Source organism: Sminthopsis crassicaudata, chromosome 3 (genome assembly GCF_048593235.1).
Source record: "Sminthopsis crassicaudata isolate SCR6 chromosome 3, ASM4859323v1, whole genome shotgun sequence".
Classification (NCBI taxonomy): Eukaryota; Metazoa; Chordata; class Mammalia; order Dasyuromorphia; family Dasyuridae; genus Sminthopsis; species Sminthopsis crassicaudata.
In genome coordinates, this window is record NC_133619.1 from 475847137 (window position 1) to 475862763 (window position 15627).

General features: G+C 36.2%; 1 protein-coding gene across 10 annotated transcripts in view; it reads right to left on the reverse strand.

Annotated features, from left to right (window-relative positions):
- LOC141559698 (uncharacterized) overlaps positions 1 to 15627 on the reverse strand; it is a 69206-nt gene that overhangs the window by 40294 nt on the left and 13285 nt on the right. The gene's annotated exons all lie outside the window — the stretch shown is intronic.

Here is a 15627-nt window from a genome sequence, read left to right on the forward strand (position 1 = left end):
GCCACATTTGAACTCAGGAATTTCTGACTCCAGACCCAATACTCTGTCCATTGCACCACCTGGCTGTCCTGAGACCAAGGAGGGTGACATGATTTGACAGAAGTCACACATCTTGTCAGTCCAAAATTAAAACCTAATGCTAAAATCAAAGGTATTTCCCCTCTACTTATACTACAGTCATCCAAATATTCTCCACCATGGTTGCTGAATTGTCTCACATAAGTATAACTTCTTAATGTAAAATGCTATTTCTCTAACCTCTTTTATCTAATCTTGACTTTTTTTAATAAGGCGTACTCCTCCATTGCCCTTTTCAAGTTACAAGCTCCATCGCAAATTTCAGGAATTTCTATGAGGTTGGGTTTGAATTTTTATATTAAGATCTCATTTAGAAAGTCAGTTTATACTCTATGTCCTACATTGAGTCTTCTATCTCCTCACTCTAAAAACTCCATCTTTTGCCTTCTCTCCACCTACTATCTTGGCAATCTCATTTATTCTTACAACTTAAATCATTACTTCTAGGCAGATTTAAGTCTCAAATAAAGTAATATATATCAAAGTCCTTCGAAACCCTAAAGTGCCAATAACTTCAAATATAAATTAAGTTCCGTGAGAGCAGGAATTGTTTCATTTTTGTCTATCCTCAATATTTAGCACACTATATAGGAGGTGCTAAATAAATATACTGATTTGAAGTGAATAACTCCCCAATCAACATTCTCTGTCCTGCCCGTCAAACTCAAGACCTGCATTTTCCTCTGCCCACAGAATAGCTTTCTGGATAACCCACTGGTATTTCCAAGTCATCATATGTAAAACTATGCTTATAATCTTTCCCCCTAAATTACCTTCTCTTTTTGGACATTATTTTCTGAGTTTGGGTTTGGTTTGGTTTGGCTTTATTTTTTCCAATATCTCATATCTAATCATTTGATAATAGTATATTACTCCATTAAAAATGACTATTGGCTCTATTCCTTCCTATTTCAATAACCACCACTCTAAAAAATCCCTGACACCTGTCCAGACTCTATCCACTGCACTACCTAACTGCCCTTTGTTTACAAAGGTTTTGTACCTATCATCCTTTGTAAACAAATAAGATCCAGAAAAGATGCTCTAAAAATTTTTTGATAAGAGGGAAATAACTCTTAACTGCACCATCTGGAAATAAGGAACACTTGATCTGGACCTTAAAAAAATCAAGAGGCAAGTAGCTTTACTAGCAGATCTTCTCACCTCCAAACTTCTCTGTCAGAAGTATCCTTCTTTTTCATAAATAGGATCCAATCATTTCCTACCAAATGGAATTTGTATGTCTTTACTTAGGATTAAGGCTGCCCCACAGTCAACCAGTATTTCTTTCTAGTCTTGTCTCATACAACTTCCCACTACTCCTTCCAAACTGTATTACTTACTATTACACTATTCATGCCCTGAAATTGCTTAACTGCATGCCTTTGTTCATGTTCCAAATGAATCAATAAATGAGAAGAGCATTTATTAAATAATTCCTATATGCAAAGCATATGTGTATACATATATTTGCTCATATGTACATATAAATATAAGGACCTTGGAGCAGCTGGGTGGCAGAGTGAATAAAATGCAGGGCCCTGAGTCCAGAAGACTCATCTTCCCAAGTTCAAACTTACTAGTTGTGTGACATCACTTAACCTTGTCTCACTCAGCTCCTTATCTATAAAATGAACTGGAATAAGAAATGGCAAACCACTCTAGTATCTTTGCCAAGAAAACCCCAAAAGGAGTCACAAAGAGTCAGATATGACTGAAAAAAACAAGTCAATAATAATATGCAAAGTACTGTGCTAAGCACTTGAGATATAAATAGAAAGGTGGTCTATCCCTTGCTCTCAAAAAGTTCACATTCTTTTTTTGTTTTGTTTTGTTTTGTTTTTTGTTTGTTTTTTAAGAAGTTCACATTTTAAGAAAGAAACAACAAACCTACGATGGTTCAGATGCAGTGTAGATGGAAAGGTACATTTATACTGGAAAGGAAGGTTAAGGTCTAGTGGTCCAGATGGAAAGTAATCTAATTTGTCTAGATTAGAAGGAATGTAATTCTTTCAAAAACCATGTCCATTTCTAAGAGGGAACCATTTGACTCTGCCAAGTACTCTATTAATAAAGGGATGTTATGCTTATACCTAGAATTCTTTTTCTTCTCCTCATCTATTGAATTACTAATAATCCTTTAAATCCCAATTCAAATCCCATTTTTTCCCTTAGAGAATTTCTCTTCTGCTCAGTCACCAATGACCCTAATACTTTTTCACATTTCTCCCATCTTCACAAATGGATCATTTAGATTTCTGATCTACACATCTTACATATGATTTTTATTGTATTTCTTTTTGTAATGTCATATCTCTCTACTAGACTGCAAGTTCCATGGGAGATCATAAATCTTGATCTTTCTTTCATCCAACTTAAGTAAAATTGAATAGTATAATAAATAGTACTTTGGCAAGATCCTGGTGTATTGATTTAAGGTCTACTAATCACATATTTGCTATACTCTTTATGTGAAATGCCAAATGTGTGAAATCCAAATGGTCTTGTGACAAACATGTAGATTTCTTTAAGGCAAGAAATTCTTGATTTAAATTTAGTTTAAAATTCTACCTTTTCTCAGCATGTTTCCTCATGTGTGGAATGGAAAGAATAATTGTACTTACATAGTTGTTGTGAGAATAAAAATGAGATAACACAAGTAAACCATTTTGCACATCTTAAAATACTAGATAGTATTAAATAAATAAACAATTATCACTGATAATTAGAAATATAAGGAGGTAGATGGATCAATGGAATGACATCATCAATCAACATAATGATTTTAAAAGGTGAAAGGTTTTGGGACTTGTTCTTTGTTAGTGAAAAGCATAAGATGAAGATGATTTTTTCCCAGGAAGTATGGACATGAAAAGAAAGAGCAAGTTTTGTCCAATGGAAGGTTTTAACATATCATTTAAGACGAGGATTTTCCAAGGTAATTTTAGAAAGACCTGGAAAGATTTACATGGACTAATGCTGAGTGAAACAAGCAGAACCACGAATACATTGTACACAATAACAGCAAGAATGTGTGATCAACTATGAAAGACTTGGTTCTTCTCATCAGTTCAATGATCCAAAGCAATCCCAATAGACTTTGGATAGAAAAATGCCATCTGCATCCAGAAAAAGAATTAAGGAGACTGAATATAAATCAATACATGCTATGCTCGTTTTTTTCCAGTTTTTTTTAATAGCTCCCATAATTTTTCCCTTTTGCTCTGATTTTTCTCTTCCAACATGATTCATAAAGCAACGTGTATTAAAAATAAATTTGCTAAAAAAAAATAAAAAAGACGAAGAGGTTCTGAAATGCTTTTAGAATGAACACTATTAGCCCAGTGCCATTCACAGACAAGTTCAACTGGAGAACCTTGTCATCTGTAAGAACTCCCTCTTTAACTTGTACTCACTCTATTCAGCTAGGACCTCCTTCTTGTTAATGGTAAATGCCTTTGGCAAACATAAATCTGCCTCTTTTATGTTTTGCCTGATATTGATTGGAAGGGGAAAGAGGCCATAAAGCCAGGTTTTCTCCATTGTTACATCTTTTTTTTCCTACATAAAAGGAATTTTGCATATAGTTTTGACATATACATGGGAAACACCTTGGCAGTAGGTCCTACAGGCAGCATTTTGCACTACTGAAATGGATGATTTTTTATACTGAATAAAAAGCACAACGAAATCTTGTGTTTTCTATTTGTTTCAGCTTTACCAACTCTGTGGTGGTAAAAATGTTATCTCAGAAATATCACTTGCAAAAAGCCTGCCTAGTCTTTTCTAATAACCTTTTTAAGGATATAAAGTAAATCTCTTTTAATATGCAAAAAACAGTAATAGGTGTTCATTTTTCCCTGTGTCCCCTAATACTGGACAAAATAGATCATATGATATAGTGATTGAAACCTGAAAGCTGTGTACAAAATCAGAAGTGTACTTTCTAGAAAAACTGAGATTTATGGAAGAACATGGTATGAAGGGCTGTGGAAGTAGACTCCCAGATGTCTATATGTGGATGCAAACTGATTAAGTAAAGCACTTACTGAAATTGCTTTCTGAACATTAAGCTATCACAAATAAAACATAGAACTCAAAGTGAGAAAGTTCCCTAGGAGTGGGAGTTACACAAGAGGCCAATCATGATTTAAAGCAGATGTGCAGTGCTGAAAATGTTCACTAACATCTGGAAACTCACAAGTAAAATGGTTGAAGAATGAGAAGTTGACTCACTTATTACTTGCTTTATTAGTGTACTGGTTCAAACAAAAGGATGAAAATAGCTCAATGTCTCAGAATTCTCACTCCTACTCTCTCAAGATTTCAAAAACTAATGTTGTCCTTCATGTGCAAAAATTACTGTATTGTCCAAATGTAGGGTGTACTTTGTTCCAAATACTCTTTGTATAAGAAAATCTGAGGATGTTATTCATCAGGTCATATCCATATACGTTTTTCTTTCTGAGATCTCAGAATCACAGAATCTCAAGAGTTGAAAAAGGACCTGAGAGATCAGTAGTATAATCTATACCTGGGATAGGGAAGAAGGGAGAGAAGGAGGAAGACTCCCCTTTATAGAATATTCTTTGCTTGAAAAGATGGAGATCATTACATTCTGAGGCAGTTAACTCTGCTTTGAGATAGTTCTAATTGTTAAGGAGCTCTCCCCCTCATCAAATCAATATCTGTTTCTTTATGGTGTTGCTAATTGGAGAAGAACCGTGAATAGAATATAACTGTACTTCAGCAGTATCAGTATTATTTGACAGTCTTTCATGACATCCTTGCGGACAAGAAGGAGAGATTTGGCTAAACAGATTATATAGTTATTCCAGCTCAGAATTGGTTATCTGAGTAAATCCGATGAGAACGGATAGAACTAGGCCAAGAATAGGTCTTTATCAAAACTTTACCAACTATGTGTGTTGGGGAGTGGGGGTTACAGTGGTAAAAATATAGTGATTGAGCTTGAAAGAAAATACAAAATAAGAAATGCAATTCCTAGAAAAATTGAGACATATAGAAGGATCTGGCATGAAGGTCTGTCCAACTCCACACAAACTTTTAATTAATGACTTGCAGATAAGACTCAGGATGGAAAATACCATCCACATCCAGAGAAAACTATGGAGACTGAAGCTAGATTGAAGCATAGTATTCTCATGGGGTTTTTTGTTTTGTTTTTTTTTCTTTTGGTCTGATTTTTCTTGCACAACATAATAAATATGAAAATATGTTTAAAAGAAATGCACATACTTAACCTATATCAGATTGCTTGCTGTCTTGAGAAGGAAGGAGGTAAGGCAGGAAGAAAACTCTGGAAAACAAAATCTTACAAATGTGAATATTGAAAATTATCCTTATGTATACTTGAAAATAAAATACTATTGAAAGTAAATTTTAATGCAAATTAATACAACTCTGAGATAATACCTCCATACCTCTCAGATTGGCCAAGATGACAGGAAAAAAAAATCATGATAATTATTGGAAGGGATGATGGAAAACTGGGATACTAATACATTGTTGGTGGAGTTACAAACTGATCCAACCATTCTAGAGAACAATTTGGAGCTATGCTCTTTTGGGCATATCAATCTGTGCATATCATACTTTGATCCAGCAGTGTTTCTACTGGGCTTATATTCCAAAGAGATATTAAAAGGAAAGGGACCCACATGTACAAAAATGTTTGTGGCAGCCCTCTTTGTAGTAGCAAGAAACTGGAAACCAAGTGAATGGTGAGTAAGTTATGATATATGAATGTTATGGAGTATTACTGTTCCATAAAAACAATCAGTAGGATGATTTCAGAGAGGCCTGGAGAGATTTATATGAACTGGTGCTAAGTGAAACAAGTAGAACCAATAGAATATTGTACACAGCAACAAGATTATATGAGAATCAATTCTGTTGGACCTGGCTCTTTTCAACAATGAATTTCAACAAATTCAAACCAATTTCAATAGACTTATGATGGAGAGAGCCATCTGCATCCTGAAAGATGATTGTGGGGACTAAATGTGAATTACAATATAGTATTTTCACCCTTTTTTGTTGTTTGCTTGCTTTTTTTCTCATTTTTTTCCTTTTTGATCTGATTTTTCTTGTGCAGCATGATAAATGTGGAAATATGTATAGAAGAATTGCACATGTTTAACATATATTGGGTTGCTGGTTGTCTATGAGAGGGGACAGGGAAAGGGAGAAAATTTTGGAACAAAAGATTTTTAAGGGTGAATGTTGAAAACTATCTTTGCATATAGTTTGAAAATAAAAAGCTATCATTTAAAAAAAATTTTTTAAATATCTAAATATTAATGATTTGTAAGATGCATGGACAACATCATTATCAACTTTAAATGTACACAAAATAAGAAGGTATAATTGGATCCCTAAACTGGGATCAAAAATGTCTCTATTAGACCACAGCAAATAAGAACAAGTTTAACAAGGATAATTTCACTTCAGTTAAAAAAAATAAAATAAAGAAATCAATTGCCAAATAAAAAAATAGGGAAGAAACAGTTCTTAAGCAATTAATTTCAGAAATGCCCTTGGTGTTTAGTGAACTAAACTGAAGCTTAAGATGAATCAATAGTGCAAACCCTCAAATAGTCATTTGAACTAAAACTACATTAATAGAAATATTTAAAATGTTCAGAATAAAGAAAATGATAATCTTGTTATACTCTGTCCTTGTTGAACATGTTCAAAACTGAACTCATCATGTTTCCCCTAAAACCTATCTCTCTTCCCATAACCTCCCTTTTTCTGTTGGTGAAACTATTGTTTTGTAACATAAGCTCAAAGATTTGGGGTCATCTTTTATTCTTTATTTTTCCTCAATACTCCCCATCTAATCAATTACCAAGTCCTACAAATTCTATCTCTACAATATCGCTCACATTGGCCCATTTTCTCCACTCAAAATCACAAAATCACAGAGATGGAAGAAACCTTAAAGATCACTTAATTCAACTCTAGCCAATGATCATTCCTTTTTTGTTAAAACATCTCCAGTGAGTAAGCCACTTCTTCCAAGACAACTCAGTCAATTTGGACATCTCTGATGATTAGAAAGTTTTTCTTAATATCAAGTCTAGATTTGTCACTTTGCAACCTTCATCCATAACCCCCAGGTATGCCCTACCTCAGGACAAACAGCCCACAACTTCCTCAGAGAAGTTTCTCACATCCACCCAGTACTAAACTAAATATATCCAGGTCCTTCAAATGATCTTTATATAAAATTATAACTCAAAAATCTTTAATTATCTGATTTCCCTTCCCCTTCATTTTAAGCCAGGTGTGGTTTGGCAAGGGCAGATGTCTGATCAGATATACTAGAGACAAATTTCCAATTTGACATCAGTTCTTGAGAGACTCCAGCCATTCAACCAGATCTGAATCTACCCAATTATCTCTCTATCTCGTTTACAAGAATTTGGTTGCTTGGTCACTTCAATTATGTCCAACTCTATAATCCCATTTGGGGTTTTCTGGGTAGATTTTGAAGTAGTTTACTGTTTCCTTTTCCTGCTTAGATGACAGATGAGGAAACTGAGATGAACAGGATGAAGTGACATGCTTAGAGTTACATAGCTAGTAAATGTTTGAAGCATAATTTGAACTCAGATTGTCCTTACTCAAGGACTGACATTCTATTTTCTGCAAGTATGAAAGGATTTGTGAAATACAAAAAACTATATAAACAATGTTTAATTTACCAGTCTTTAGTAATCCTGTAAAAAAGGAGACTGAATTCTATATGAAAAGACAGACTATAGAGAAGAATTGATTTCAATTCATTTTGTTGTTTAGTTTTGGATTTTTTTTGTGAACACTGGTTTTTGTTTTTCCTGGAATTAATCATCCATTTAACAATCCATTGTAAAGTTTACCCAGGAATCAAAGTCAAGTTCCTTGGCCTATAGTATGCAAAAAATTATCTTTTCCAATTTAAAAAAATTTGTAACATTTGCTCTTCCTTCAATCTAGCAATATCTCTTCCAAAGGGCAGCTATATGGTAGAGTGACAGACTTTGAGTTGGGAAATCCTGAGTTCAAATCTAGACTCAGATCCTTAACTAATGAGTTTCTCATAAGTAAAGTGAGCTGGAGAATGACAAACCACCTCAGCATCTTTTCCAAGAAAACCCTAAATGGGGTCACAAAGAGTTGGAGACAATTGAAAAACAACTCAATAACCACCTGTACCAAACACCGTTCTGGGGACTGGGGGTATAAGTGATAGATAGGCATTTAGTAGTTGTTGGATGAGAATACATTGAATTGGATTAGATATTATTAGATGATGCAGTAGAGTAGGATTCCCCTTCCAGCATACATCCTCAAGATGCTGTTTTCTTCCTCCCAAGTGAGGTACTTGATTTCCTTTTTGCTTAAAGAGCAAAGATTCCTAATTAGGTTTTTGGCTCTGAGGATAATCTGCCAGCCAGATATTACTCTATACCTCAGAATAATCCAGCCAAAACACCAAGCAGAAACCAAAGGATCCAAAAGGTTTGCAAAAGCCATTGTCTTGCAAATCAGCATTGCCCATGGTATGAAAGCAGCCTTCTCACTCTGACTAGAACAATAATGAGGCTTGTCCTTGCTCATTGTGTTTTTTCCAAAGACTTGGAAAGAACAATAAGCAACAAGCCTTGGCATGCAGCAAATGCCAAGCCTTTTTTGAAAAAGAATGAGCGGAGTTTTGCAGATCTAATGCTTGACTGACTTCACACCCAATGTAGGGTGCCAGAATCAGACTTCCCTCCTTTCAGTCAAATTCACAAAGAGGACTTTTAGTTTAAAAAACACAAACACCCTAAGAAATTAGATATTCTAGAGTTGAGGTTTTCAGGAAAAAACTTCCAGGGTATGCCCTGAAATAAACCTGGGGCTTTGAGGGGAAGCTGCTGGGAACTTCTCAATAGGTGCACCCTGAGTGAGGGAAGATCCCTGAGAGACTTCAGAATATCTAGCACTTAAAGAATGCCTCATCATTAAACTGGTCCATCAGTATTGATTTTTTTGTACCTGCCTGAGTACTCAAAGCAGCAAAGGGGATTACTGGATGTTAACATGTGGTCTCTTTTACTCCCAGTTCTTAAATCCCATATCAGGAAGGCCCTGTGAGGTTGGGAGTTTGGTCCTGAACCAGAGAATCTCAAAGTTAGAAGGTACTTAAAGCAATCTTATTTGAATGGGATAAACTGAGTGAAGACCAGTCATAAGAATGTGGCCGGATTCCCCAACCAAAGGAAGAAAAGGTCAGGAGGAGGGAGGCTTCTGAGTTAGGGTCTATACAAACCTGTTTTGCAACTTGTGATTTGCACTCCTTTACTGACTGCACCTTGTCTGTTGAGAGTTGCCCTTTCTCCCGAGATTATCATAAATCCTTTTTGTTTTTTTACCTTGAGACTCTCTGATTTTAATTTGGATAGAGATCAATTTCCCACACATAGTTCAATACATATATAAACCAAAGTCTTCTCTACATCATTCCAATGGGAGGTTATTTAGTTTTTACTGGAGGGGAAATCTTTCTTTCTATAAATTCTATTCCTTATATTGATGTGTAATCTATCTCTCTGAAATGGCTACCCATTACTTCAAATTCAACCAGGTAAGGTTCTAAATTCATTTAAGCATTTGCTTTTTAGGAGATACCTAGTAAGAGGTTAAGGGTGAAGAGGCAGGGAAGAAACAGAAACACAAAATTGAAAAAGTCTTTAAGGTCTTGACATTTCATTGAGATGATAATGCCTAAACATAAACTATATTCAGAGTACTTGAAAAATGAGAAAGAAGAGCCAGGAAGGGCTCCCTCAACAGAGGGAATGGGGAAAGGCCTCAGGAGGGACTGATACCTGTGCTTAGCCTTAAAGAGGAAGAAGTGAAGAAAGGGAACATTTCAGACATGGGAGACAGTGGGAAGAAAAAGAGAAATGGATGATAAATGTGGTGTATTAGAAACAACACATAAGCAGATTTGGCTAAAATATAGAGTTGATGAAACAGAGACATGTGCAATAGACTTGGAAAAGTAGTTTGGACTGAGATGGTGAAGGGTCTTAAGTGGCTAGAGAGGTTTGTCTTTTACCCAAAGAAAATTGGAGCTTCTTAAGCAAAAGACCCCCGAGTTCCAATTTGTGTTTTACAAATACCAATTTGTTAACTACAGGGAAAATGGAATGCAGGAAGTCCAATTAGGTATCTAAGGGCTTGAAAAAAGTTATAAGTGATGTGATAAAAGAGAAGAAATGGCTAGAGATGTTGCAGAAGTGGATTCACAAGATTTAAGAAGTCATTGGCTAGGAGAGTAAGAAAAGCCAAGTGTAAGGATATGAAAGCATCCCACCCCTCATTTTAGTCTAAATAACCATGAGAGGACTATCTAAATCTTTCAAAGTTCTCAGACTTGAGTGCTAAAAGGCCTTCAAATCTGTAATGATAATGGCGTTATCTATAAATTACTAAACAGAGAGAAGTGATTGATTTCTAGAAATTGGGGTAAGTTTAGTTTTCCAGCACATTCCTAAGGTAGAATCACTGGGGGTGAGAGGTGAGAGGGTAAAGAAATCTTTACTTCCAGCCATGTCTGGGTCTCCTTTCTCCCTGCCCCTTTAGCCAGAGAAAGACCTTGCAAGCTTTGAAAGGTCTAGAGTATTTTGAATTTCTGTCTTCCCATTGGTAACCCAGATTCATCCATGGCAGTGGCTCCATTAGGAATCCAGGACAGATGCCCACAATTTCATTACAATTAAGGAGAACTTCTTGAAGACTCTATCAATAGGAGAAAAGAGCCTCCAAAACTATGAGTTATAGCATGAGTCCATTTTCTCCTATGTTCTACTTGTATTATGGGACAGCATGTCATATATTTTGGCTGAGAGGGTGGTAGGAGAGGAAGGGGAACTGATCCACTGTTGCTGCTCAATCATGTCCTATTCTTTATGACCCTATTGGAATTTTCTTGGCAAAAATACTGGAGCAGTTTGCCATTTCTTTCTTCATTTTACAGATGAAAAATTGAGGTAAACAGAGTTAAGCAATGCCCAGAGTCACACAGCTCGGAAGGATCTGAGGCCAGATTTGGACAAAAGCCATCAAGGAGATGGGCCTTCCTAATTCCATCCCCAACCCTAGCTGCCTTTTACTATACCCACTTAGTAAATTATCTCATTCTAAAAGCCACTTAAGACTGGCAACTAAATTGATTCTCAGCTGATAATCTTGTAGGAAAGCATACTGGTGGGGGATTGTGAGAATCACCATAGACTCCTCAAAGATATTCTAGGAATGCTGAGGGGGAGATGTAGCTAAACTTAGTGGACCTGAGATTTATCTCAGGGAGAGTGGGAGTCACGAATCCTACAAGGAGGATTTTAATAGTAGCAAGCATTTACATAAAGTTTTTAAGGTTTACAAAGGAAAGTGCTTTACATGTATTATCTTATTTCATCCTCAAAACAACACTGAGTTTGCAGCCCACTCTCTATCCACTGTACCACCTAGCTGTGCGCCCCCAAAAAATTTTACAGGAAACTGAGGCAGTATATATAGTATACTCGGTATATTGAGGTTGTTGACCATAGGTCCAGCACTCTATCCACTGTGTACCACCTACCCAGTTACTTCTCCACCTCACAATTCTAAAGGTGGGAACTTGAACCACGTTTTTAACCCAAATAGGGATGTTAGGAAGAAAGATTTAGGGAAGGAAATAATGACATGTTAAGTTTAAGGCTTTAGGCCAATCAGTTTGATATAGGCTCATTGGATCATAAAATCTGGAGCTAGAAGGGACTTTAAGCGGATAGAGTCCAACCCTCTAATTCTATACTTGTGAAAACTCATTTGAATTTGAACTCAAGTCCTCTCGATTCCATTGCAGCATCTGCTGGAGCTAGGAAGAGTGACTAGGGTTGGGTTTATTGAGCTGAGAGTTTTTTTTAGAAATGAGAATTGAACCTGGGGTAGCTTAGAGACTATTAAAAGGAGAAAAAAAAAAAAAAGATAGTCAGGATAAGCAGAAGGAGGATCAACAGTATACAGCATCCTGAAACTCAAGGAAAAGATGGCGTCCAAGAAGAAAAGGTAGACAGTGTCAAATGTTGCTGACCGTAAGAAGGAGTACTGAGGAAAAGCCATCAAATTCAGCAAGTTAGAGATTACTGGTAACCTCAAGGAAGAATAGTTTCAGTTAAGTAATAGTCAGCACTTATACTGTTACAACCATAATTCCAACCCCCCAGGAAAACTGGGTTTGAGAACTTAAAATGGCCCAGAAATCCCCAAACCCCTTTTACACACCTTAAAGACCCTTGTCTCCTTCCCTCCTGCATAACATTAGGAGGGGAAATCTCTCAAAAACTTCTGTCTCCCTGCCCCTGTCTTTGATATATCCCCTTAACAAACAGTTGCAAATATGTCAGATATGGACAGAAGGCTAACCTGTTTGCTGATTTCTTTAGACTATAAAAAGGCCCTATGTCCTTTGGTTCCCAGCCTTGCACTTTGGATGTGAATCCCGTGTGGCCAAAGTCAACTTTAATAAATTCTCCAATTGAAAATTAATATTTCTCAACTTGTCTCTATATCTTAAGCTTTAAAGAAAGGTTTACAATTCTTATCTCCACAACAACTCTGGAAAATATATGCTATTTTGTTGTTATTGTTCAGTTATATCTGACTTTTCATGATTCCATTTGAGGTTTTCTTGGCAAAGATCCTAAAGTAGTTTGTCATTTCCTTCTCATTTGACAAATGAGGAAACTGAGGCAAAAGGGTGAAATGAATTGCTCAATGTCTAAGATCCTATTTGAACAAATAAGGAAAGTGAGGCAGACAGAAGTTAGGTGATGCTACCCAGTGTTATACAGCTATCAGCTAAATATCTTTAGCTAAATTTAAATTCAGGTCTTTCTGACCCTATGTCCAAAGCTTTATATATTGTCCCATCTTGCTGCTGAGTAACACAGTAAAAGTCAGATGGCAAGGATTTAAAAAGAACCAAGTAAAGTAAATCTAATCCCTCTTTATCGGACTTCCATCCTCAAAAATGTAATGACCAGACCTAAACACAATGAATTCTAGATGCACCTAATTTAAGACAGAGGAGATCATGGATCACTCTCACCTTTATAATTCTTTTTTTTTTTTTTTTAACCTCTCAAGAAGTCTGAAAGAACAATAGAATTGTAGAAAGAGAACTTGAGTTTAAACTGAAGCAATGAATCCCATGTGAGAAATGGATGGGCATTTATTTGGTTTCCACAAAAATTTTCCACAGAAAATTAAATTGGAGAAATGAAACAAATTAGAAAACTGAAACCCACAAGGACATCAAGGAATACTCAAAAGTGGAGTATCTTCCCCAAAAAGAAAGTAAGCTCCTTGGGGGCAGGGACTGACTTTTGTAATCAGGAGTGCCCAGAGATTTGAAAAGAATCTTTTCTTCTTTGCCTTTAGCCATCCTGGGTTACTTCCCCCCTTCTAAAATGTAAAGTTCTTGGAAGGAGGGGCTGTTTATGTAATGAGGGGTGGAAATTCATGTCCCATAATTCTGTAACATTCAATTAATGGGGAATGGGGAAAGACTTGTGTTTCAGGATGGGAAAGAAAATACAGCCTTTGGAGTTTCAAAGATGACTACAGTCTAGGTACTCATTCTTGCAAGAATATAAAATAAATCTTTCCTGAATTAATAAGTGAGTCTTCTTGGTTAAACTAAATAAGTTTGCCTCTTGGTAAAATATTTTGTTTCTTACACCCATGTCATATTGAGCAAATATCTTAGGCTCTTTGAGATTTGGTTTTTTCACTGTTTAAAAATGAGGAGAACTGTACTATCTTCCAGTTCTAAATCTATGATCGTAAGACCCAACAATTAGACAGTTGTTCAACAGGTATATATTAAGTACCTACTACGTTCCAGGGATACAAAGACAGGCAAAAATCAGTTTCTACTTGGGAGATGCTCACAATCTAATGGAGGAGACAACAAGCAAACATGTATATACAAACATTCTATATACAGGAAATACAGGAAAAATAGAAAATTATTTGTAGAGCAAACGCACTGGAATTAAATATGGGAAAAGGCTTTCTGGAGAGGATGAGAATTTATCTGGGATTTGAAAAAAGCCAGGGTGGCCAAGAGGCAGAGATGAAGAGGAAGAGTATTTCAAGCCTGGGAGGATAAGCCAGAGAAAGTCCCTGAAACTGAAAGAGTCTTATTCTAACAAGGGCAGTGTCTAGGCAGCAAGCAATAAGGGAAGTATAAACCTGGAAATATGAGGGAACTAGGGGTTATAAAAGGTTTTGAATACCAAAAGTAATCCTACAGGTATTTATTGATTGTAGGGACTAGGGGAGGAGACAAGAAGGTGACAGGGTCAGAACCATGCTTTAGGAAAATCAGTTTGGTAAACAGAGGCTAGACTGGAGTGGAGATACTTGAGGCAGACAGACCAGCAGTTATTACAATAACCTGACTGTGAGGTGATGAGGGTATGTACTAGAACAGCATCAGGAAAGAAGGAGATGTATTTAAAAGTTGTTGCAAAGATGAAGTCTACAGGCTTCAGCATTTTGGGTACTGGGGGTTGAGAAATGGTGAGGAATTCAGGATGACTTCCCAATTGAGAGCTGGAAGGACTGGGAGAATAGTATTGCCTGTAAGAATAATAGGAAAGTTTGGAAGGGAATTGGTTTAGAAGGAAAGATAATAAGTTTAGTTTGGAGCATGTTGAGTTGAAGATGTTTACTGGACATCCAGTTCAAGATAGCTGAAAAACAATTGTAGATATGAGATTCGAGGTCAGTGGAGATGTTAGGGCTGGGTATTCAGATTTGAGAATCAAACAGCATAGAGATGAAAATTAAATCCATGGAAAATCACTATTACGTAATATTTGGAGAAAAGCACTTAACTAGAATCAGGAGGCCTTTATTTTAGATGGTACTCATGGGCCTGTACGACTTTGGGAAAGTCAATTTAGGTAGAGAGTATTTTTGTTCAGATAAGGCATAGACTAGATTAGTGGTGTGGGACTTAAATAGAAATGGATCTCTGTGAGCCAGTACTGACTTAAAAACCACAAATAAACATTATCTATGTTGGGAGGAAAAAAAAAGTTAAATCCATGGAAGCTGAAAGATCATCAAATGAAATATGATATAAGGAAAAAAGAGGACCCAGGACAGAATCCTGAGAGACCAGGATTCTAAAAGGGTGTGGTCTGTAAAAGAATCATGCAAAGGAGACAGAGAAGGAATAGTCTTACAGATAGAAGGAAAACTGAAAATGGTATCAAAGACAAGAGGGCAATTAACAGTGTCAAAAGGCTGCAGGAAAGTCAAAGAGAAAGAGCATTCAGAAAAAGCCATTACAGGATCTGGAAATTAGATCATTGGTCATTTTGAAGAGAGCTAGTTAAATATAGTGGTTCAGTGGATAGAGCTGGAGAAGGAAATGGAAAACACTCCCAGTATCTTTGTCAAGAAAACCTCAAATGGGATCATGAGTCAGGA